We start from the raw sequence: 24,939 nt of genomic DNA, 5'->3' as shown, positions 1-24,939 counted from the left end.
ACTTCTGGATATAAAATAGCTGCAGTTTGATCAGAGCCTTTTCTAGCAGTTTTTTTTTTTTAACGAATCCTATTGTTGTTCCACACGGATAAACGTGCTTTCCTCTTGCAGCATTTACTGAGTTTGAAAGTGAAAGTAACAGAGGAACTTGAAAATGGCGGTACTGTAATTGCAAACCCTCAGTTTTACCATCTCTTAAAGAAACAGCCACATTGCTGCTGAGGCAGAACTGTCAGTACCAGAAGATTCAAATATTCTGGCACTCCAAATGACCTGAATACAGGAGTGATTTTGAAGAGACTTGTTCTGGCTTTTGTGTGAACTGTAGTACCTTCTCCGTTGGATCATATGAACTGGAACCATAAACTCCCTGAACATTAAATCTCACCAAATGAGGGTCAATCCATCCTCATCATCATATCCACGCATTATTATCCACACCCGAACACAGCCACTTTATGAACTTCATACCCTCATATCTCAATGTCTGTACTTTGACCCATCAACCTTTTACCCGCAATCGGGGATATTGCAGATTATGTATTCCTCATGCCACCTTATCTTAAACCAAACTTTGCACCCTCGATAATCTGTATGTTATTCCCTGATAACCAGAAACTTCTATGCTCAAACTCTGTTCACTATTTTTTTTAACATCATCTTAATAAATGTCACAAATAATAATAATTACTTTTTACATTATGTTAGAATAAAAATTCCCCTGTGGATAGTTAGAAATAATATTAATAATACCTTTGCAGTGCTAAACTGGAATTTAGGGTGAACCTCATTTTTTATGACTGTAACATCAGAAGATTGAAGCTCTGATTATCTGTATAGACAAAACTCAGTCTGAGGCTGAAAAGAGAAATTAGAGAATAGTATTAAGGAATCCTGAGTTCTGACTGGATACCAAACAAAGTTATATCCTGGAATAAGTGACAGGTTGGAAATACTAATTGTAACACTGCACCGCGTATTCTTCATAGAAATATTATTATTATATGATTATGGCATAACTAAAATATTTGTAATGCAATATGGCTCATGTAAGATGTCATTGGAAAGGTACTGAATATGGTTACTGAATATGATTATCCTATTTGTATGCATGCATCAATTCTGTATCCAAAGTTAGAGATATTGACAATGCAGCAATTACAACTGTGTTTGCACCTGGGGAATGCCCACTAGACCAGGGGTCTCAAACACGCGGCCCGTGGGGTTATTTTCTGCGGCCCACGAGCCGCTCGTGGCCCCCCGCCCTCCACCAGTGTTTACCTAGAGCGGCTCCGGCCAGACATGCACCGGGGGCAGGGCAGGCTCCCTGCCTGCCTGCCTGCCCTGCCCCCGCTCCACTCTGGGAAGGGGCCGGAACGTGGGGAAGGATGGCCAGAGGGGCTGTGTGTTGCTGTTGCTTCAGGCACCGCCCCCAGCAGCTCCCATTGGCCAGGAACGGGGACCTAGGTGAACTGGCGCCCTACGTGAACCATGCAATTAGCACCCCCCCACCCCCAAACCCCAAGGGCAGATCTAGGCTGAGGTTTTTGGTAAACTGAGGCCTGGTCTACAGTACACAGTTATTTTGGAATTAGCCAAGTTAATTTGAAATACTGATTCTGTCCACACGACCAAACCGTTTTTTCGATTTAAAGGGCTCTTTAATCCAATTTCTGTACTCCACTTCGGCAAGTGGAGTAGCGCTAAAATCGAGATTGCAGTTCCAGGTTACAGGTACTGTGGATGCAATTTGATGTTATTGGCCTCCAGGAGCTATCCAAGAATGCTCCCTTGTGACCGCTCTGAACAACACTCTCAACTCCGATGCACTAGCCAGGTAGGCAGTAAAAGTCCCGGGAACTTTTGAATTTCATTTCCTGTTTGGTCACCTTCAGCACAGGTGACCATCAACACAGTCCACTATCACAGGCGACCATGCAGAGTCCACCATCACAGGAGATCACGCAGTCCCAGATTCACAGATGAGCTCCAGCATAGTCTGAACGGGAGGTACTGGATCTCATCGCATGTTGGGGAGACTAATCTGTTATGGCAGAACTGCGTTCCAAAAAAAGAAATGCAAATACATACGCTAAAGTCTCCAGGGCCATGACGGAAAGAGGCTACACCAGGGACACAGAGCAGTGTCATACAAAAATCAAGGAGCTCAGGCAAGGGTACCAAAAAGCCAGGGAGGTGAACGGGCGCTCTGGGTCACAGCTCTATGCATGCCACTTCTACCGTGAGCTGCATCCAATTATGGATGGTGACACCACCACTACCCCACCACTGTCCGTGGACACCTGCGAGGGGGGAGTTGCACGGAGTGAGGAGGATGAGTTATTGGAGGACAAAGAGGAGGAGGAGGAGGACAGTGCACAAGCGGCAAGTGGGGAATCCGTTTTCCCCCCTAGCCAGCAACTATTCTTAACGCTGGAGCCAATAGCCTCCCCCCACTCCTAAGGCGGGCTCCCGGACCATGACCCTGGAGAAGGTACTTCTGGTGAGTGAGAGGCTGATCAGAGCCACATGGTGGGGGGCGGGGGGAACCCAGCTTTGCTGGGCTGTTCACATTTAGTTTAAAGGGCTCATCCCTGCTCTGAGTCTCATCGGAACCACGCGGTGGGTGCGGGGGGGAGGGGGGTGTTGTGTGAAGCGATCATCCCAGAGAGCCCACAGGCCCTCCTTTTATATGGCAAACCCACCATGCATTGCTTTCTATGGGAAAGGGGGCCTGGCAGTTTGAAAGCATTGAAATGAATGCGGAAGAAGCAGAACCCCGCGTGCCCCTAGGGCTTACCATAGCTGCCTGCAAGCTGAATTCTGTTGCCCGGACGCATGTGATGGCTTACTCACACCAAAGTGGAAGGCACTTCAGTACAAGAGGCAAAATGCGACCTGGTACAGAAAGAACATGTGCTGTGTACTATGAATTGCCTGTTTCACTGAGAAAGAGTGTCCCCTTTGTTCTCTAAAATGTATCTTTTAAAATACTACTCTCCCTTTTTGTCCTCCCGCAGGTGCAAATGTTTCAACGCGGCCCCTATCTACTCCATCCCAGAGGCTGGTCCAGATTAGAAGGCAGAAAAAACGAACTCGGGACAACATGTTCGCTGAGCTCATGCAGTCCTCCCGCACTGATAGAGCCCAGCTGAATGCGTGGAGGCAAACAATTGCGGAGTCCCGTAAAGCATTAAATGAACATTAAGAGAGGAGGGACGCGCATGATGAGAGCAGACAGGATGCTATGGTCAGGTTCATGGGGGAGCAAACTGACATGCTCCGCTGTATGGTGGATCTAATGCGGGAAAGGCAGCAAGACCACAGACCGCCGCTGCAGCCCCTGTATAACCGCCCTCCCTCCTCCCCAAGTTCCATAGTCTCCTCACCCAGAGGCCAAAGAAAATGGGGTGGGGAGGCTATGGAGACCCACACACTAAACCCCAGAGGATTGCACAAGCAGCAGAAGGCTGGCATATCCGAATTTTTGATTTGGTTTCTGGACTTGTCCTTCCCTCCTCCACCTGCTTAACCCAATACCCCGACCCGCCCCCTCCCCCTCCCCCCCACAGTCTACCTTCTGATTTCTCTCAATGTGTTGTGCAACAAATAATAAAGAACAGTTTTTAAACAATTATGACTTTATTTCCTTTCATATATATAGGGGGCGGGTAACTTCAAGAGAAACAAACACAACTGTCACACTGTACTCTGGCCAGTCATGAAACTGGCTTTCAAAGCTTCTCTGATGCACAGCGCGCCCTGTTGCGCTCTTCTAATCGCCCTGTTGTCTGGCTGTGTGAAATTGGAGCACACAACAAGCAGCAATTACAATTGGAATATTGGTTGTGCTGAGATCTAACCGAGTCAGTAAGCTGCACCAGCGCACTTTCAAACATCCAAAAGCACATTCTACCACCATTCTGCACTTGCTCAGCCTATAGTTGAACTGCTCCTTACTACTGTCCAGAGTGCCTGTGTACGGCTTCATGAGCCATGGCATTAAGGAGTAGGCTGGGTCCCCGAGGATAACTATAGGCATTTCAACATCCCCAACAGTAATTTTCTGGTCTGGGAAGTAAGTCTTTTCCTGCAGCTGTTCAAATGGACCAGAGTTCCTGAAGATGTGAGCGTCATGCACCTTTCCCGGCCATTCCACCTTGATGTCGGTGAAACGTCCCTTGTGATCCACCAGTGCTTGCAGCACCATGGAAAAGTACCCCTTGCGGTTTACGTACTTGCTGTCCCTGTGTTCCGGGGCCAAGATAGGGATATGTGTTCCGTCTATCGCCCCGCCGCAGTTAGGGAACCCCAGCACATTAAAGCCATCCACAATGGTCTGCACATGTCCCAAAGTCACTACCCTTGATAGCAGCTGGTCAATGATTGCGCTGGCTACTTGGATCACAGCAGTCCCCACAGTAGATTTGCCCACTCCAAACTGATTCCCGACTGACCGGTAGCTGTCGGGCATTGCAAGCTTCCAGAGTGCTATGGCCACTTTTTTCTCAACTGTGAGGGCTGCTCTCATTTTGGTGTCTTTGCACTTCAGGGCAGGGGACAGCAAGTCACAAAGTTCCATGAAAGTGGCCCTACGCATACGAAAGTTTTGCAGCCACTGGGAATCATCCCAGACCTGTAACACTATGCGGTCCCACCAGTCTGTGCTTCTTTCCTGGGCCCAGAATCGGCATTCCATGGCATGAACCTGACCCAACACCACCATGATTTCCCAATCGCCACATGCCGTGCTTCTAGGAATGTCTGTGTCCATGTCCTCATCAGTATAGTAATCGCACTGTCGTCGCTTCCTCGTCCGTTTTTGCAGGTATTGCACATACTGCTGGATAATGTGTGAGGTATTTACAATGGTCAAAACTGCAGCGGAGATCTGAGCAGGCTCCATGCTTGCCTGCTATGGCACCTGCATGGGTAATCCTGGAAAAAGGGCAGAAAATGTAGGAGAGCAGAGTGGCAGTGGAAGAGGTGCTGTTTGGTTCATGATAACTGAAAAGAGGTGGGAAATGGTTGTCTTCTGTAGCTTTCACGGAGGCGGGAGCCCAGGACAGACAACATGGAGAAGCTCGGTAGCACGGCAAGAGTGGGAGAGCAGAGTTGGCGGTGGAAGCTGTGCTGCTAGGTTCACGATGACCGAGCAGAGTTGGCAGAGGAAGTGGTCGATGAGGAAGAGAAAGAGTAGATACTTATAGAGATTACATAGAAAGATGAGAGGAAATGCAAGGTGGATTCATAGTAGCAGGAGAGAAGAGGTGCACCGTACTGCACCGTCTGCTGAAAGCAGGATGGCATCTGCACGCCAAAAAGGCACAAAAGGATTGTCTGCTGTAGCTTTCACGGAGGGAGGAGTGACTGATGACACACACGCAGAAGCACCCGCGAGAATGTTTTTGCCCCATCATGCACTGGGAGCTTAACCCAGAATTGCAATGAGCGGCGGAGAGAGCGATAACTGTGGGATAGCTACCCACAGTGCACCGCTCCGACATTCAATGCTAACCTTGGTACTGTGGATGCACTCTGCCGAATTCGCGCTTTAGTGGGGACACATAAGACCGAATGTATAAAATCGCTTACGAAAATTCAAATAGAATAATTTTGAAATAATTTTGTACTGTAAACTTACCCTGAGAAACATTTTGCCCCTTTTTTCCTTTTAATGATTTTTTTAAGCATATGTTTTTAAACAGAGGCTTAATTATTTGGTTTGTCCTTCTGTCCATCTGTCCAACCAATGTTTCTGAGATCAGATAAAATAGAGATATGAAATTTTCAGAATAGGTTTATACACGACAGCTAGATGATATTTCAGTCTGATTTCAAATAAAAATGCATTAGACATTTTAATTAAAATTTTTATTATTACAAATCCAAAATCATGCATTATGCTATCCTGCTTTAACTGCCATTACCACCACATGCAATATAGAAAGAAATAAGAAAACTCTTCAATGAACTTTAACCTGTATTTACAAAACACTCCGAATAAAAAACACTCTGTGCTCTTAAAACATGACTTTTCTTGCTTTAAGTTTTGAAAATTCAGTTTCTAGTTCTTTTAGATCCAGTTTTCCAGCTTTCAGAGTAGCAGCCGTGTTAGTCTGTATCCACAAAAAGAACAGGAGTACTTGTGGCACCTTAGGCCTTGGCTACACTTGCGAGTTACAGCGCAATAAAGCCGCCCACAGTGCTGTAACTCAGTAACCATCTATACTGGCAAGGCACGTACAGCACAGTATCTCTGCGGATACAGCGCTGCAGGTACTCCACCTTCCCGAGAGGAATATCATGTATTGCGCTGCCGCTGCAGCGCTGAGGCGCCAGTGTGACCACCCAATGCGCTGTGACTGGCCTCCAGAAGTATTCGGCAGTATCCCACTATGCCTGTTCTAGCCACTCTGGCCATCAGTTCGAACTCTACTGCCCTGGCCGCAGGTAACCGACCATGTGACCCGCCCTTTACATTCCCCGGGAATTTTAAAAATCCCCTTCCTGTTGGCTCAGCCCGGCGTGGCGTGGAGTGCTATCAGCGAATCTTTCCAGGTGACCATGCCTCCACGCGCCAAGCAAGCCCCAGTATGGAGCAATGGCGAGTTGCTGGACCTCATCAGTGTTTGGGGGGAGGAAGCTGTACAGTCCCAGCTGCGCTCCAGCCGTAGGAATTATGATACCTTCGGGAAGATATCAAAGGACATGCTGGAAAGGGGCCATGACCGGGACGCCTAGGGTGACCAGATCACAGGGATGAAATATCGGGACATGGGGAGTGAGGGGGGCAGAGCAAAAAAAAATGGCAGCGGAGCAAAAAAAAAAAGCAGTTTCGCAGGGGCGGGGGGCATTAGCAGGCTCCAGCCGCATCGTACACAGCGCCCCGGCCGCGTGCGCTGCCCACCGCAGGGCAAAAGGTGGGCCCGATGCAGAGGGGGCTGGGGATAAAGAGGGCATTGGGGGGGACCGAGAGGAAGCGCTGGGAAGCACAGGAGTCCAGGTGGGCGAGGGCGTACAGCTCCAGTGGGGCCCCGGGCAGGGCACAGGCTGGATGGGCGCAAGGAGGCAGAGCCCCGTAGCGGGACCGGGCGGGGACAAAGCTGTCTCTCCCATGGAAGCAGCTGCAGGAGCCCCCGAGCCCGGGGCTGGGCGCCGGGCAGGGGCGGTGCATAGAAGCCAGGGACCCCGGGGGCGGCGCGGGCTTGCAGGGGGCTGGCACAGCCGAGCTGCAGCAGCGGCTGGTCTCCCGAGCGGCTCCCCGGGGCTCCGGGCTGGGCAGCGGGCGGGAGCCGGGGCTTTTCCTGGCCTCACGGAGCCTCCCGCCCCCCGGCCCGCCCTGGGCACATGCAGCGCGTCCCGCTGCCAGCGGGGAGCCCTGTGCCTCTCCCGCTTGGCTGCACTCCAGCGGCTCCTTCCCGGCGGGGCAAGCTGCTGGAGTGCAGCCGAGCGGGAGAGGCGCGGGGCTCCCCAGCAGCGGCGGGGAAGTTTATGGGTTCCAGGGACCCTGGCCGGCTCCTCACCCCTGTCCACCGGCCGCCCTGCCCGGGACAAGTCTCGCCCCCGCAGGCCCTCTCCACCGCGTGTCTCCGGTGGCCCACGTCCCCGGGCCGTGCCGCCCACCCGGGCTAGAGCCAGCCCCGGCTGCTGCCTGCATGCAGCCCGGGCCATGTCCAGCTAGCCCCGGCAGCCGCGGCAACTTTTCCTTCCCCTCCCACGCTCCTGGTAGATGCCCGACCCTCCTCCCTCCATCCCCCCTCCACACATCCCTCCTTCTAACCTCCTCCCTCTATCCCCTTCACATCCCAGGCAGCACTGCACGCTGGTGTCCGGAGGCCTCCCTCCAGCGCTTGCGCAGCTGCCATACAGCTGATCAGCGGCACGCAAGCCTGGGAGGGAGGGGAATGCGTGCTGCGTGCTTGGGGAATAGGCGGGGCCAGGGTGGGAATTTGGGGAGGGATCCAATGGGGGAAGGAGGGGGCGGAGTTGGGACGGGGGGGGGCGTGAGCGCCGGAGCGGAGGGCAAATGTGCTTTTTTGTCCAGTGTCCCGACCGAACATCGGTCGAGACGTGGGACAAAGAAGCAAATATCGGGACAGTCCCGATAAAATTGGGATGTCTGGTCACCCTAGGGATGCCCTGCAGTGCAGGATTAAAGTGAAGGAGCTGCAGAGTGCCTACCGCAAAGCCCGTGATTCAAATGGACGCTTGGGTGCTCCCCCCGTGACCTGCCGATTCTACAAAGAGCTGTACGCGATACTTGGGGTTAACCCCACCTCCACTCTGAGCACCTCCATGGACACTTCAGAGCAGGGGTGGGAGGAGGGGGAGAAGGAGAAGGAGGAGGAAAACGGGAGTGAGGGTGGTGGGGTGGCTGGAGAGACCCCGGAATCCCTAGAGGCATGTAGCCAGAAGCTCTTCTCGAGCCAGGAGGAAGGTAGCCAGTCGCAGCAGCCGGTACTTGGTGGAGGACAAACAGAAGAGCAGGTTCCCGGTAAGAGGTTTTTTTTTTAGGGAAGGAATGTTTTCGGTGCGGGTTCTTTGGGAGAGGAGGGCTAGGGCTGAATGCATGCCTAGATGCAGAATAGCGCATTGATGTGGTTTATCACATCGCGGTAATCGGCCTCGGTAATCTCTTTGAATGTCTCATCCAGAACGTGGGCAATGCGCTTGCACAGGTTTATCGGGAGATCCACCGTGGTCCTTGTCCCAGTCAGGCTAACGTGTCCGCGCCACTGTGCCGCGAGGGGCGGGGAGACCATTGCTGCACACAGGCAAGCTGCATATAGGCCAGGGCGGAAGCCGCATTGCAGTAGAAGACTCTCCCCTGCTTCCCAGATCACCCTCAGCAGCGAGATATCGTCCAGGATGAACTCCTGTGGAAAATGTTGGGACAGTGTTCAGTATAGGTGCCCCCTGCAGCTGTTGGCTCTCCCCAAGGCAAGGCACAGAAACCCAGAGGACACAACAGCCCTGAAACAATCAGTCCCCCTTACTCACCATTTTTGGGCTCCCGTGGGTTATGTGTGCTCTGTTTGGGATGGGAAAAGTATGCTATTGTGTAGACTCTGTGTGTGCCCTCCTTAAGTGCGGGGGGAATCATTACTCTGGTATAAACAATGCTGCCTCTGTTAAGTGTTGCATTTTGCCTATACAGAAGATGCAACAACCTTGAGACCTCAGCCGTCCCTCTTATCGCCTGCTCAGAGACTGCAAAGACTCAGGAAGAGACCGTGAAAAACCAAAGAAGACATGCTGCAAGAAGTGATGCGGCAATCTATTAAAGAGAATGAGAAAGCACAGAACTGGAGAGAGAGCAAAAGCAGGATCCACCAGGAAAATGCAGCGCACTGGCAGCAAAGCACCGCGCACCGGCAGCAAAGCACTGATAGGCTCATAAGCATCCTGGAGCGCCAAGCAGACGCTATCCAGGAGCTAGAATCCATGCAGAAGGAGCAGTAGCGCAACTGCAACCGCAACAACCATCACACCATACAGCCCCTGTCCCAAAACTCTTTCCCTTGTGCCCCAGTGTTACATTCAACCCACTTTCCCCAACTTCCGGGTTCTTCACGCCACCCGCTGCCTCCAACACCAGTATCTTCACCACCCAGCCTTGAAAACCACGACCCTTACCCTCTGCACTCAACCCCATCACCATGCAGTATAGCTATCCTGAAGTGCAGCACTCACTGCACAGCACACCAGACAGGACATACGCGGATCTGTGATTGTACCATTCCCCACTTCACCCCCTTCACCCCCATGCCCTTTCTGATTCCCAAGCAGTTGTGCTTTTCAATAAATGAATTTTCTTTTCAATAAATGGATTTTTTGGCTTTGAAAACATTCTTTATTATTGCATAAAGTAAAAGAAACCTTAGCCCAGGAAAGAAACAGGCACTGCAAGCAGATTCCTACTTATAAGATTGGAACTATTGCACTTCACTCCCGTGCAGGGCACCAGATATCACTGCTGGCTTTCAGCCTCAAATTGCTCCCTCAAGGCATCCCTAATCCTTGCAGCCCCGCGCTGGGCTCCTGTAATAGCCCTGCTCTCTGGCTGTGCAAATTCAGCCTCCAGGTGTTGAACCTTGGAGGTCCATGCCTGAGTGAAGCTTTCACCCTTCCCTTCACAAATATTATGGAGGGTACAGCATGCGGATATAACCGCGGGGATGCTGTGTTCTGCCAAGTCCAGCTTCCCATACAGAGATCACCAGCGGCCCTTAAACAGCTGAAAGCACACTCCACAGTCATTCGGCACTGGCTCAGCCTGTAGTTGAACCGTTCCTTGCTGCTGTCAAGGCTCCCTGTGTAGGGTTTCATAAGCCACGGCATTAGGGGTAAGCAGGATCTCCAAGGATCACAATGGGCATTTCGACTTCCCCTACTGTGATCTTCCACTCTGGGAAAAAAGTCCCGGCCTGCAGCTTCTTGAACAGCCAAGTGTTCTGAAAGATGCTTGCGTCATGCACCTTTCCGGGCCAGCCTGCGTTAATGTCAATGAAACGCCCACGGTGATCCACAAGCGCCTGGAGAACCATAGAGAAATACCCCTTCCGATTAATGTACTCGGATCCTAGGTGGGGTGGTGCCAGAATAGGAATGTGCGTCCCATCTATCGCCCCTCCACAATTAGGGAAGCCCATTTGTTCAAAGCCATCCACAATGTCCTGCACGTTATCCGGAGTCACGGTTCTTCTGAGTAGGATGCGATTAATGGCCTTGCAAACTTGCATCAACACGATTCCAACGGTCGACTTTCCCACTCCAAACTGGTTTGCGACTGACCGGTAGCTGTCTGGAGTTGCCAACTTCCAGATTGCAATAGCCACCCGCTTCTCCATTGGCAGGGCAGCTCTCAATTTCGTGTCCTTGCACCGCAGGGTGGGGGCGAGCTCCTCACACAGTCCCATGAAGGTGGCTTTTCTCATACGAAAGTTCTGCAGCCACTGCTTGTCATCCCAGACTTCCATGACGATGTGATCCCACCACTCAGTGCTTGTTTCCCGAGCCCAAAAGTGGCGTTCCACGGTGCTGAGCATGTCCGTGAATGCCACAAGCAATTTCGTGTCGTATGCATTACGCGGCTCGATATCATCGTCAGAATCCTCACTCCCACTGTCACTTTGGATCTTAAGGAATAGTTCGACAGCCAAACGTGATGTGCTGGTGAGACTCGTCAGCATACGCCTCAGCAGTTCAGGCTCCATATCACGCAGACAGCTCGCGCTGCACAGAAACCGTTGAAAGATGGCGCCCAAGGAGGACAGAAACAAAGGGATTGCTGGGATACGAAGAGATGCATCACGGGGCATTGGGACAGGACCCAGAATGCCCCTGGACCCACGCCCCCTTCCCACAACCCACGGCGCCAGAATGGGAAGAGGTGCTCTGTGGGATAGCTGCCCATAATGCACCGCTCCCAATGGCACTGCAATTGCTGCTAATGTGGCCACGACAGTGCGCTGGCAGCTGTCAGTGTGGACAGACTGCAGCGCTTTCCCTACTCAGCTGTACGAAGGCGGGTTTAACTCACAGTGCTGTACAGCTGCAAGTGTAGCCAAGGCCTTAGAGACTAACGACTTTATTTGAGCATAAGCTTTCATGGGCTACAATCCACTTCATTGGATGCAGAGAATGGAACATATCGTGAGGAGATATATATACACATACAGAGAACATGAAAAGGTGGGAGTTGTCTTACCAACTCTAAGAGGCTAATTAATTAAGAGAATAAACGTTTGTAGTGATAATCAAGATAGCCCATTACAGACAGTTTGACAAGAGGTGTGAGGATACTTAACATGGGGAAATAGATTCAATGTGTGTAATGGCTCAGCCATTCCCAGTCTCTATTCAAGTCTAAGTTGATGGTGTCTAATTTGAATATTAATTCATAATAACTATTTCCTGCTCTATTGACATTGTGGCATGTCCAACAAGTCTCTCTTGCACCATTGTTGAACGCAGATATGTTTTTATCAATTTTAACTTTGAGAAGCTACGTTCCCCACTAGCTACGGAAAGTGGCAAAGTTTTAAGAGAATGCGTAGAGCTATAAAAATGTTTGGAAAACTGCCGGAGAGTTTATTTTCACAAACTTCAGTACTTCTTCAGGAGTGGAATGTTTCGTAAGTCATCTTGAAAAAGCCTAAAGCTCACTACACAAGTCTGTAGCATCAATGTCTTTTGAATTTTCACGAGTCAATGCCAACTCCAGTTTTATACAAAATTCTCTTATCTGTTTTGCTGTTTTCTTTTGCAAGCTGTGGATATCATACAGAAAGCCAAATACTGACTCTAGCTGCTTTTCAGGTCTATTTGCTCAGCCTCTGCTCAGAGCTCAGCACTATGGGGCCCTCGTCCTCCATAGACTGTAATGCGAAGAGACACACAAGCATTGTTTAGATGGAGAAACTGAGGCAGAGAGAGGGCTGGTTCAACAGGCCCCTATTCAGCGGCTGCAAGGGCCAGTGCAGACCTTAGCAGCAGCTAGGCAAGTCCTGAGCTCCAGCCAGAGTCGCATCTCCGGTTTAATGGTCCTAAGGGGCTTTGCCAGGGTGCAGAGTATAAGAGGTGCATCTTCACCCTGGCCACACCCCTCTATCCCTTTCCGCCCCTCCCTCCTCCAGCCTGTCCATGCCCCAACCCCACTCCCTCTCACCCCTCCCTGTGCCTGCAGCTGCTGGGGAGGAGGCACAAACAGCCAGGCTAGCCGGCACAGGAGCCAGAGCACAATGATGGGCTGGGTCCAAATGTCAAGAATCTCTTTTGATTTAGGGTACAAATTTGGGTCCTGACCTAAGTGCTGAGGGGCTGGTTCTCCAAGGGGCTGGGCACCCGCAGCGCCCACTGACTCCGGCTGCAGCTGCGAATGCAGGTGGACCACGTGCCTTGAACTCCTGTATTTCGAGGAGATAAACCGAGACACCCACAATTAGGCCACTGCTGTAAATTTAGGCCTTACCGACTTGCCCATTAACAGCAGCTCGTGGGCTAAGTTTCATTGTAAGTCACTCTTTATACTTGGTCACTGCTCAGTCCCATGATTCTAAGCAGCAGAGGTGCCAACCCCATGGGTGCTCCAGAGTTCAACCCACCACAGAAAAAGTATAGGGGGAGCTCAGCACCCTCCAGCTACAGCTGTTCTGTGGGGCTGCCAATGAGCTGTTTGGTGGCTAGGGGAGGTGCCTGGGCGAGGGCAGAGAGTAGCGAGCTGCAGATTGGCTGTGGCTTTGGGGAGGGGTTGGAGCAGGGGCGGGAAGAGGCAGACAGAGGGCAAGTCCTTAGGGGAGGAGGCGGTGTATGGTTGGGAAGAGGCAGAGCAAGGACAGGGCCTCAGGGGAGGGGCATAGTGGGGGCGGGGCCTCAGGGCAGAGTGTGGGTGGAGCCCCTCAGGGAAAAATAAAAGTCTGCACTTATGGTAAGCAGATTGCTATCCGTCAAAGGCCAATATTACATCCCCAGTGTCTACAGGCAGCCAGTCCCCCAGGGATGTAACAAGTTCATAATCTTTCCCACAGAATGGATAAATTCACTGTTTTGTTCACAGGTCGAGAACCTCAAGGTTAACTTGAACAAAGTGAAAGTAGCAGAAATGTGGTTCCTGTCCACACTGTGCTGAGCGGAGACGTGGCTTTCACCTGGTGTCCAAGGCCAGTCTCAAGGTGGAGTGAGAAGCAGGGCCGGCTCCTGCATTTCTGCCGCCCCAAGCAAAAAAAAAAAAAAAAAGCCGCGATCGGTGGCGGCAGTTCAGCGGCAGGTCCTTCTCTCCTAGAGGGAGTGAGGAACCTGCCGCCCCCGAATTGCCGCAGGTGCCGCCCCTCTCCCTTGACCGCCCCAAGCACCTGCTTGTTAAGCTGGTGCCTGGAGCCAGCCCTGGTGAGAAGGAGCCACATGTCTGGTTGAGGTGCCTCTGATGTCCTAGAGGTGAAAAGAGAGAAAAGAGCTCTCAGTCTAATATGTCACACAGTGGGGTGGGGCTGTCGGACTCTGGGATACAGAGCTATTGCTCTGGGCATGGTAAATTAGATCCTCCTTTCAGCAAATGCAGACTGAGGGACGGGATCAGAGTTTGCAGCAGCACCAGGGGATGAGATTTCAGCAAACCACGTGCTGGCAGTTGCGGAATCCAATCCGTGAAAGGCCCCAGCCCAGCAGAGCACATGGATACAGGTGTTATCAATGCAGCTCTCACCACACTGGGGAGTTCTGCATAAAAATGGCTGTCTGGGTCTGGCCCACTGAGCTCAAGACCAGCACCAGCCTATCACGGCCCTGACAACACTGAGTGCAGAACTGAGAATCAGGCAGTGGCTCCCTAGGGGGTTGCCCCGAGGTCTGAGGATAAACCAACCTGTCCTGGGAATGGAAAGGGGGAGGCAGCCAAAGAAACAAGACTATTCAGGGACAGTAAAAGCTGTAGGGAAAAAAATAGGGCAAAACAAGCAAACCAGTGAAACGGTAACCGCCAGGCATCAACAGGGATCAGAAGGGATTTTACAAACACCAGAAATAGAGACCTTAAAGCCATGGATTCTCTGAGCGAATGGGGCTTTTCATCTCTAACATCTGCACATCTGTAGCTCTGTAAAGAACAATAATAATTCCTGTTCTGCCGTGCACACGCCGAGTTACGCTGCAATCTCTGAGTGCTGGACTCCAGTGCCCAGGATTCAGGAGCTGTCCTGTCTCTGTGCAGGGGTCTGGGTGGCTGGAACAGTCTCCTGCAGGAATTCATTCGCTGGCTGCTGGCCCTGCCCCTCCAGCTCACTGAGTAGCTTGTTGAGATGAGATATTGGCTTGGAAAAGTTGGTGACATTTTCACCTAGTTTCTTCCCAATCTCCCGGTCCAGTTCCCCCAGTTGAGCTAGCAGGAATTGCTCTTGGTCCTGGATACACCAGCCCAGAGAGTCAAAATGAGAAACAATTTCCTGCCTCTAAGCTTCTGTCTTTCCCTGTGATGGCAGGTCACGGACATGTGGAGACTCATGGGTCATTTCATCACCCTCATGCTCCCCTAGCGCGTACATAGCACTTTTCATCTGTAGAGCTCGAGCACTTTACAGTGAAGGTAAGTGACGTTATCCCCATTTCTCAGATGGGAAACTGAGGCACGAAGCAGTGATGAACCAGATCCCCAATGGGACTTAGGTGCCTAAAGCCCAGATTTAGACCACTGACTCCCAGAATTAGGTGTCACTGAAATCCAGAAAACCTCTGCCTGGCTGCCCCTAACTCTGCAGGGGCCTAAACTCACTCAGCACCAACATTTTGACGGTAAAATTTCCCAAGGTTCCTACATTTCTGCTTCTGGACCTGGGCACTGCTGCCTCACTCTAGTCATCCAGACACCTGCCTCACACCTAACCCCAGAAGGATCCTCCAAGTTGAAGGCCGGCAGTAGAAAGCCTGTCTTGCCTATGGGGCCCAGTTCTGTAGGAGTGTGCTGAGCACACCTTTGTATCAGGGCTCAGACAAAACCCAGAGGAGGTGCTGGCAGAGGCTCCATTATAGCTTTGATCCCAGTGGTTAGGGCACTCGCCTGGCATATGGGAAACTCAGGTTCTACTCCCCACTCTGCCTGATAGGGAGGAAGGGTTTAAACACAGGTCTCCCACCGCTCAGGTGACTGCCCTAACCACGGGGGTCTGGGATATTCTGATGTGAGGATCCCTCAATCTCTTCTGATCAAGCTGCTCCACTTTGGCTAAATAATTAAATAGTCCCTGGGTCAGAGAGGGTGACAACGACTCTGTAGCCTGGGGGTCAGGGCACTGGGAGGTAGAAGATGCAGGTGTAGGACCCTGCGCCAATGGTTATTTAATTATAGCCCCTTTCCTGCAGGAGGGAGCATTTCATTGCAAACCAACGGCTTCAACCTTTAACCTTTTTTAGGGTTGTGACCTCGGCTCAGTCAAGAGATTCCCCTGTAGATGCTGCTTCTGGAGCACTTCCAGCATCCAACACCAGGGGGAGCAGCAGAGTATGACCAGGAACAGGGTCACCATCCTATCAGTGCCTAGAACTGTCACTGGGGTAGGTCACTTGTTGGGAGGGCAGGGAGCAGCACACCCTCTCCTGCTGGGACGATCTCGGAGAGACTCAAGGGGAAATTGTCACCGTGACTGATAACTGCACAGTGATGGCAGAGTTTGTCAGAAAACAGAATGTTCCTGTTGTGTGAAATTTAGACCTTTCGCAGTTACTTCCCTCTCGGGATCAGACTGAAACGTCAGGATATTGAAAATGTTCCCGGAATGAACTATTCTGAAATGTTTTCCTGCAGAAATGTGGAAACAGAAAATGTGGACGGACATTATAGACTGAAATTGAAATGATTCAACTGTTGGGCCATCCCTACCCATACTCAAAGTACGCAGCTGCATAGGGCACTAGGAAATTTGGGGCACCAAATTTGGAGCGTGCTGCTCCAGCCCCTGCTCCGGCTCATCCCCAGGGTCCCCCGTCCCTGCTCCGCCCCGCCCCTTCCCTGCCCCTGCTCTGCCCCGCCCCACCTCTTCCCACCCCCTCCGCACCCCTTCCCCGCCCCCAGTCCCGCCTCTTCCCACTCCTGCTCTGCCCCAGCCCCACCCCCATTCCCACTCCCCTGAGCTCTGCAGCAGGGCCAGGCCTGCACTCTCCGGCGGGGGGAAGTGCAGTGACCCGGCCCCAGCCGCGCTGCCGGGGAGTGCTGGGGGCTGGTTCCCCCTGCCCCCCAAGCCACCCCCCCAGAGGCCTGGGGCCAGCCCCCCTGCTCCCCCCTGCAGAGACCTGGGGCTAGCACCCCCACTCTTCTCCCCGCAGAGGCCCAGGCCCCCCACACACACCCGCAGGAGGGCTGCGTAGGGCCCCAGACTAGCTAGGGATGGCCCTGAATGTTTTAAATTACATTTTTATTCTCCTGATCAGAATCTAGAATAATGTTGTAAAAAGCAACATTTCCAGGGAAACCCCGATTTTGCTGAAGCCACACTTTCAGGTGAGAGACATTTCTGTGTGAAAAATGTCAACTAGCTCTAATTATGGAGTGCTTTAGCTTGAGACAAATAGAGATTTCTAATAAAGATTGTTCAAATTCCTCATGATTTTAATAAAACTGTTGGATTATTCAGTAAGTAAATATTTCCTCCATTCTCCTTTCTCCTGTTTAATTTCCATTAAGGCGGAACAGAAATTACTTTGCACAGAGGAAACAATCAATAGCCTCTCACAGGGGGAGCATGTTACTTGCTGTTACTCTCCTGTTACTCACAGAGATCTGAGCATTGATAACATCCCTGTGCAGATGTATTGGTGAGTAACAATGGCACTTATCGGCAGTTCCTTAATTTTCCTTCTCCCCACTCTAGTTAAACACCATTTTCTCATCTCCCTCATCTTCAAACTCCTCAAACAGCTCCAAATTTGATCCCAAGAAACGTTGCATCTGATTTTTCTGTATTTTGGGAATTTTACATCAGTAACAAAATGTATCAAGAGACAGTGAGGTGCCTAGCCAGTGGTGGCTCCCTGTCTATCGTGATCTCCGGTGGTGGAGTGGGGCTGCCACTAAGGCAGGCTCCCTGCATGCCCCGGCCCCATGCAGCTGCTGCTCCCAGAAGCGGCCAGCACGCCCCCATGGCCTTGCGGGGGGGGGGGGAATGGTAGGGGTCAGGGAACAGAGGAATCCCCACGCTGCTCGTGCCTGTGAGCACCACCCCCGCAGCTCCCATTGCCTGGGAACAGGGAACTGTGGCCAATGGAAGTTGCAGGGGTGGTGCCTGCAGAGGGGCAGCACACGGAACCACATGCCCCCCCCCCTCAGGGGCTACAGGGGTGCATTGGCCCCTTCCGGGAGTGGCATAGAGCCAGGGCCACCCAAAGTAAATGCCGCCCCCTTCTGCACCCCATACCCCTCCTGCACCCTGAGTTCTGAGCTCCCTCCCAGAGCCAGCCCTTCATATCCCCTCACATACCCTCTCCTACACCACATACCACCTGTGCCAGTCCTGACCCCCATCCCAGAGCTTGCACCCCTCACCCCCTCCCAAACCCCAATCCCCTTCAATGTGAGAGTTGATGTGGCTCTCACATTGAAGGTTTTTTGCCAAAGTGGCCCCCACTTCAAAAATAGTAGACTATACAATACCCCTCTGGTCCGCATCTCCCATTGGCTACCTTAGGCAGCTCCCTGCCTAGCATGCTGGCTTTTGTGTCACCCATTCTAAGACACTTACATCTCCCATAACTCAGGCTTTGTGGCTCAGTGTCATTCCAGTGATTTTCTAGGCAGCTGCAATTTAGACTCAGCGACATTCAGCATTGTAATATCTGAGTCCCTTCATGGATCCCGCTCTTCGTCTCCAACTCAGAAGGAGAGAGCAAAGTCCCCCAGCACGCAGCAGGTTCATGAGGCTGGGGGCCCTGCCTGCTTTTCCTGAGCCCAGATGGCCCCCAGGACTCCCAAGGGAAGGGGGAGCTAGTGAGGGGCACTACAGTTAGGTTGGTCGTTTTGTGCTACGTGATCTGAACTCTCTTGTGCTTTATCTGGGTAAGTGAAAGAGCAATAGTGTGTTGGACGTGTGCAAAGAGTCTGTGTGTGTGTTCAATGCTTTCTGGTTTTCTGTTGAACTCCAAGCTCCCAGCGCTCAGAGCTATTCCCCTTGTTGACCTGGTTTACCAAGAGCACTGGGAGAGCTCTCTCCCTCAGCGCTCGTGGGTGACCATGCAAGCAGATCAAAGCACTATCATGGGAGCACTCCCCAGGCAGCACTTTGAACTGTCTAGAGTAGACAGAGCCAAATGCTTCACAACTACTGTTTACCTCCAGAGAGAATTCTGCTGAAATCAGCAGGCTCTCACCTTGGCATGGAGTTCTGGGAGATGGTGTGTTCAGGCATGCGGGAGTCTGGAGGGTCAGCTCTGCATCAGGGGTTAGGCAGCAGGTTTCACACCTCAGGTAGGGGGAGAGCCCCCCAAGAATGTGCCTAAGGACCGCAGATTGGAGCAGTGGATGGGCTCTGTTCTGGTCCCAGATGCTTGAATTATTTGGGGATACTGGGGCTCAGAAGCTTGGGTTCCCCTTACTGCAGTCTGGGATACACACACCAGTAAACAGAAACCTTCTCACTGTCCAGCATCCAAACACCCTTAACTCTGACCAGGTGGGTGCTGGTGAATATTTTTACATATCTGAAATATTAAATTCAGAGACATGAATGGAGAGCTCTCCCCCTCAGAGCTTTCCCTTAGGCTTAGGGGGCAGGGCCGGCTCCAGGCACCAGGCAACCAAGCTGGTGCTTGGGGCGGCACCTGGAGGGGGGCGGCGCGGCGCTCTGGCCGCCGGGGGGGAGAGCCGAGCCCCCGCCGGGGCTCGCCGCCCTGCCCCCGCCGGGGCTTGCCGCCCTGCGCTCTGGCCGCCGGGGGGGAGAGCCGAGCCCCAGCCGGGGCTCGCCGCCCTCTCGCCGCCCTGCCCCCGGCGCTCTGGCCGCGGGGGGGGAGAGCTGAGCCCCCACCGGGGCTCGCCGCCCTGCCCCCGCCGGGGCTCGCCGCCCTGCGCTCTGGCCGCCGGGGGGAGAGCCAAGCCCCCGCCGGGGGGAGAGCCGAGCCCCCACCGGGGCTCGCCACCCTGCCCCCGGCGCTCTGGCCGCGGGGGGGGGGGAGAGCCGAGCCCCCGCCGGGGCTCATCGCCCTCCTCCCAGGGCTCCGGCCGCCCTCCCCTCCGGCCGCCGGGGGGAGAGCCAAGCCCCCGCCGGGGCTCGCCGCCCTGCGCTCTGGCCGCCGGGGGGGGAGAGCCGAGTCCCCGCCGGGGCTCGCCGCCCTGCCCCCGCCGGGGCTCGCCGCCCTGCCCCCAGCGCTCTGGCCGCGGGGGGGGGAGAGCCGAGCCTCCGCCGGGGCTCATCGCCCTGCCCCCGCCGGGGCTCGCCGCCCTGCCCCCGGCGCTCTGGCCGCGGGGGGGGGGAGAGCCGAGCCCCCGCCGGGGCTCATCGCCCTCCTCCCAGGGCTCCGGCCGCCCCCCCCCCCCCCGCGCCCTGCCCCCGGCCGCCGGGGGGAGAGCGGAGCCCCCGCCGGGGCTCGCCCCCACCTCCCCCGGGCTCCGACCCCCCCCCCCCCGCGGGGGGGGGGGGGGCGGCCGGAGGCTTTTTTGCCTGGGGCGGCAAAAAAGCCAGAGCCGGCCCTGTTAGGGGGGCTCTTTCCTGGATGTTTCTCCCTGTTTCTGTATTAGGGAGAGGCTCTCCCTCTAGTGCTGCCACCTCCTGCTCCCTTTGCCTTGGGGTAGGAAGGTTTCTATTAATGGTTCTTCCTGGGCTGGCAAGAGGATGTTCCACATCTTCTACCATTCTCTGTGGTCAGGATAGAGCATCTGGTGGCTTTAACCAGAGACCTGTGGCCAGAGCTGCCCGAACTCTGCTGCTGGGAATGTGGCAGCTCCAGCAGGGGGAGCAGGGAGATGCAGCAGGGGAGGAGGCAGAAAAGCAGCAAGATAGACCGGAGTGCCTAAGGGGACTGTCTGTGACTCCATGTTCAAGCTGTTGTAGTGCTTGAGTGTTCTCAGTTGATGCTTGGTAGGTAAAATCTAAATACAGGACACACAACCAGTGTGGGGTTTGTGCCCTGGTTTCTAACTGCCCTGAGGTTGATCCTCACATTCCTGAGCAACTCTAGTCAGCTGGACAGGGGAATTGAACCTGGGTCTCCCACATGCCAGCTCAGTGCTCTAACCCTGGGGGTAAAAGTTAGAAGGCAGGTGACATCCCCCAAACCACCTCCTTCCTCTCCCTGCCCCCCCCCCCCACTCATTTTGTGTGCAGTGAGGCAGATGCCTACCTCATTCCAGCAAGAAACACTTTAAGTGCCTGAGCCACCTGACATCAGGCACTGGGTTCCCGTCTGTGGGTGGCTAAGCAGACATAGACGCCCCTCTGCAGCCCAGATTTAGGACCTGTCTGTGAGAAGGGGCAGAGTTCAGGACACCCCTCTCTCCTTCTCAGCCTCTCCCAATGGCTGGCTTACATGGTTCCCCCCTCCCCAAGCTGGCTTTTGTGAATCACACTGCAAGGTGCCTGTGTCGCCCATGCACTGTACAGGGAGTTTAGGCCCCGGACTCAGCTCTGTGGGGCACAGGGCTGTTCCTATAATTTTCTAGTTGCCTAAAATTAGTCCCGGTGACACTCAGCATTGCAACACCAGAGTCCCTGCATGGATTTCCCCCTGTGCAACCAGTCCCCTCTCCGCAGAGCACAGCTGAGCAATTCCTGATTGACATGGGTGTGCACAGGACAGAGACAGAGCAGAGGCTGGAGAGTGACACATCACAGTAAACCCCACACTCTCCTCCTAGAGGCGTGATATTCCCTGTGGGGGCTGGGGGGACAGATTTCCTGCTTTCATATTTATAAAGCATCCCCACTCTGAACTGACCTAACACACACACAGCTGAGCTTTTAATAATAAAATAATAATAGTAATAATAATAATAATAAAAAGCAAGCAGCACCAGTCTGACCCGAGGTACAGCCATTACACACCCAGAGCAGACCCCCAATAGACCACACCCCTGACTGGTGCACCCCAGATGACTAAAGACTGACCAATAATTAGCACAGGACAGTGGATTCGACTCCCTTCATCCCACCAGCCTGGTGGATCCACCTTCCATCCCCAGCCCAGCTGTGCCAATCCCCCCAACTCCCCCAAACCCTGCTGCAGCCTCCACCTGCCCCTCCCCCACACAGCCTGTGTGTTCCCTCAACCTAGGGTGACCAGACAGCAAGTGTGAAAAATCAAGACAGGGTGGGGGGTAATAGGAGCCTATATAAGAAGAAGACCCCAAGTTGGGACTGTCCCTATAAAATCAGGATATCTGGTCACCCTACCCCAACCCCAGCTGCCCCCCACATCCCCTCACTGGTGCACTGCAACTTTTAAACAAAGGAAGTATCTAGCTCTCTTTGTTGCAGAGAAAAACTTAAAAAATTCACCCCAGTGAAGTCAGGGCTCAAATATAATTTTTTCGGGCCCAGTACAAACTTGTAACTCGGCCCCACCTCCACACATGGTAATGGAGGTTGCAGCCTGGGCTGGGCCTCCCAGGGTCTCTGGGCCCTGGTAAAGTGACTAAAGATTTTTTAATGCCTGGGGTTAGCAATGCTGTGTCAGTGAGAATTCAGACCTTAAATCTCTATCAGTTACCCAAGGGAAGCCCCCTAAATGAGTGTCATCATTTATCTAACACAGCACAGTGAACAGAAAGGGAACGGACAGAGAGGACAAGCTATGGGAACGCACACGGAGCCAGGCTGTGGGCCCCAAGCAGGACATGAGCACAATCCCCCCAGGCCTGCCGACAGCAATTCCGGGCCCCAGGGCAGAACAGTCAATGGGCCCCCGCTGGTGCCCATGTGCACAAGCTGCGCCCACGTGGACTCCGTCCGCCTGACATTTGGGGGGTGCTGCGCCTGTGCTGGCTGGTGCACAGTGAGCTGCCGGCTGCGCTGCTGGGTGCGCTCTTCCAGCATCGCCAGGGCTTCCACATGCCCACCCGGCTGCCTTCGCTGCCGCCGCTAGTACCACCCCACGTGCCATAGGTGCTGACTTTTGGTTTTGCCGGTGGGTGCCCCCTCCCGGCTCTGCCCCCTTACACAAGGCCAAGCCCCCACTTTGCCCCACTCCACCTCTTCCTGCCTCTGCTCTGGCCCCTCTCCCTAGGTCCCCTTCCCTGAGCGCCTCCCACCCACTGCTCACTCCTTTCTGCCCCCTCCTGCCTTAAGGGTGAGGTGTGTGTGTTTGGCTCAGTCTCCCCATCCAAAATGGCAATTTCCAGCATATTTATACACACACTTCCTTCATATTCTAGTTATTGAATGTGTGTCTATCACTGGTATCATAGCAATCATTATTAAAATAGCAATGAACTACATCATTACATTACCATGAATTACAGTGTGTTAAAATCATGACACTCAGCTACACGCTGTCTTCACTAACACCCCTGTGTAAAGACACTGTTCACTCTGTGCCTCACCCCGGCTTAGCACCTGTTTGGGAGCTGAGGGCCACTGTTGGCTGTGGGAAGAAGGTGGATGGGAGGCACAAGCAGTGGGGAGACTTCCCCTCCCTTCCTCTTTTCTCCTCTCCCTTCCTATCGCTCTCCCTGCCCCTCTCCCTCCCTCTTGTTTCTTCTCTAAGTCCTTGCTCCCTCCCCTTCCTCATGTTACCCCCTTCTTGCTTCCCACCCATGTCCCATTTCCCATCTCTCTCTGCTCCCCACCTCCTGGGGGATATGTCTAGTGCCCGCAGAGGAGGTTCCCCCTCCTCAGGTAGGAAGGGTGACCCAGTGGTCCAGGCACAGACCTGGGGCTCAGGTGTCCTGGGTTTGGTTCTCTGCTCTGCCACTGACTCCCTGCTTAGTCTTGGGAAAGTCACTTCACCTCTGTGTACCCTAGATCCCACCTGCCACATGGGGCTAATGCTGTCCCTGCCTCCCAGGCTGAATCCCTTCATGTCTGTGTGGTGATGGGGGAAATGGAGATACCAAGGTGAGTAGATTGGGCTCCACGCAGGGGGCACAGGAGATGGAGGGGCTCAGGCCAGCTCCGTGGGGGGGGAGGCAGGCTTCAGCCCCAAATCTTCTGCCGGGATCATGGGCTTCTTCTTCCCCCACCCCCCACAGTGTGGCTCCTGCCGGGGTCCAAGGTTTCTCCCACCCACCCTGCATGGCTTTTGTCATGGTCCGGGACTTCCCCTGCCCCCTACCCAGCAGCCAGTGTCCAGGGCTTCTTCTCCCCATTCCTGCCAAGGTCTAGGACTTTTCCTTCCCTTAATGTGCCACTGCACCCATCCAGAGTGTGTGCCTAGGAGCCCTGCAGCCTGCTGGGGCAATTTCAAAGGGCCTGGGGCTCCCAGCTGCTGCCACCACTACCAGGCACTGGCAGCAGTCACGAGTGGAGGCCCCAGACATCAGGTGGTGGGTTCCTGTTTGTGAGTTGCAAAGCAGAGACAGACACCCCTCTGCAGCCCAGATTTAGGCACCTATCCATGAGAGGGGTGTGGCTTAGGACAGTCCTTCCCCCCCCTTGTCGGCATCTCCCATTGGCTAGCTTACATGGCTCCCCCCCCATACTGAGGTGGCTTTTGTGAATCACATTGTAAGGTGCCTGTGTTACCCATGCATTGTCTAGGGAGTTTAGGCACCTGACTCAGCTCTGAGGGTCACAGTGCTGCTGTTCCTGTGATTTTTTCATTGCCTAAAAATTACTCACTGTGATGCTCAGCATTGCAACACCTGAGTCCCTTCACGGATTGCTCCCTGTGCAACCAGTCACCTCTCCGCAGAGCACAGCTGAGCAATTCCTGATTGACATGGGTGTGGACAGGACAGAGAGAGCACAGGCTGGTTAGTGACACATCACACAAAACCCAAACTCTCTTCCTAGAGGTGCAATATTCCCTGTGGGGGTTGGGGGGACATAACCCAGTTGGGAAGCAAATCCCATGACGCTGCCCCCAGCACCTGCAGCTGGGACAGTAAAGTGGAACACAAAAGAATAATTGTTTGTAATGTTTTATTTACAGTAAGTAGCTGGAAAGTAGCAAAGTAAAAGGAGCTTTAATAACCGCAGCACGGCAAGGAGATCACCAGCTACTAAGAAGAGTTTTCTTTATGGCACTAAAATAGCACCAATGTCCAGGAATTAATATAGGGAATTAATGAGTTACAGTCTCACTTTCAGTAACATGTCATAAATCTCTCTGTCCCGCTCATGTTCCCTTTCCTTTCATACTATCCTTTTCTATTCATTATTGTTCTAGCCCTCACTTTCCATCTCTATTTTCCTGTCTCTCTCCTCCCTGTCACAGATCATCCCCCTTGGCTGCTCTCTTCTTTCCCGGTCTTATCCCTTCCCCTCTTGCTAATCCTGGGCTGGGAGACCCCAGTGAGATCTAAGG

Source organism: Emys orbicularis, chromosome 13 (assembly GCF_028017835.1).
Source record: "Emys orbicularis isolate rEmyOrb1 chromosome 13, rEmyOrb1.hap1, whole genome shotgun sequence".
Classification (NCBI taxonomy): domain Eukaryota; kingdom Metazoa; phylum Chordata; order Testudines; family Emydidae; genus Emys; species Emys orbicularis.
The sequence above is the reverse complement of the archived record's forward strand: the minus strand, read 5'-3'. Positions refer to the sequence as shown.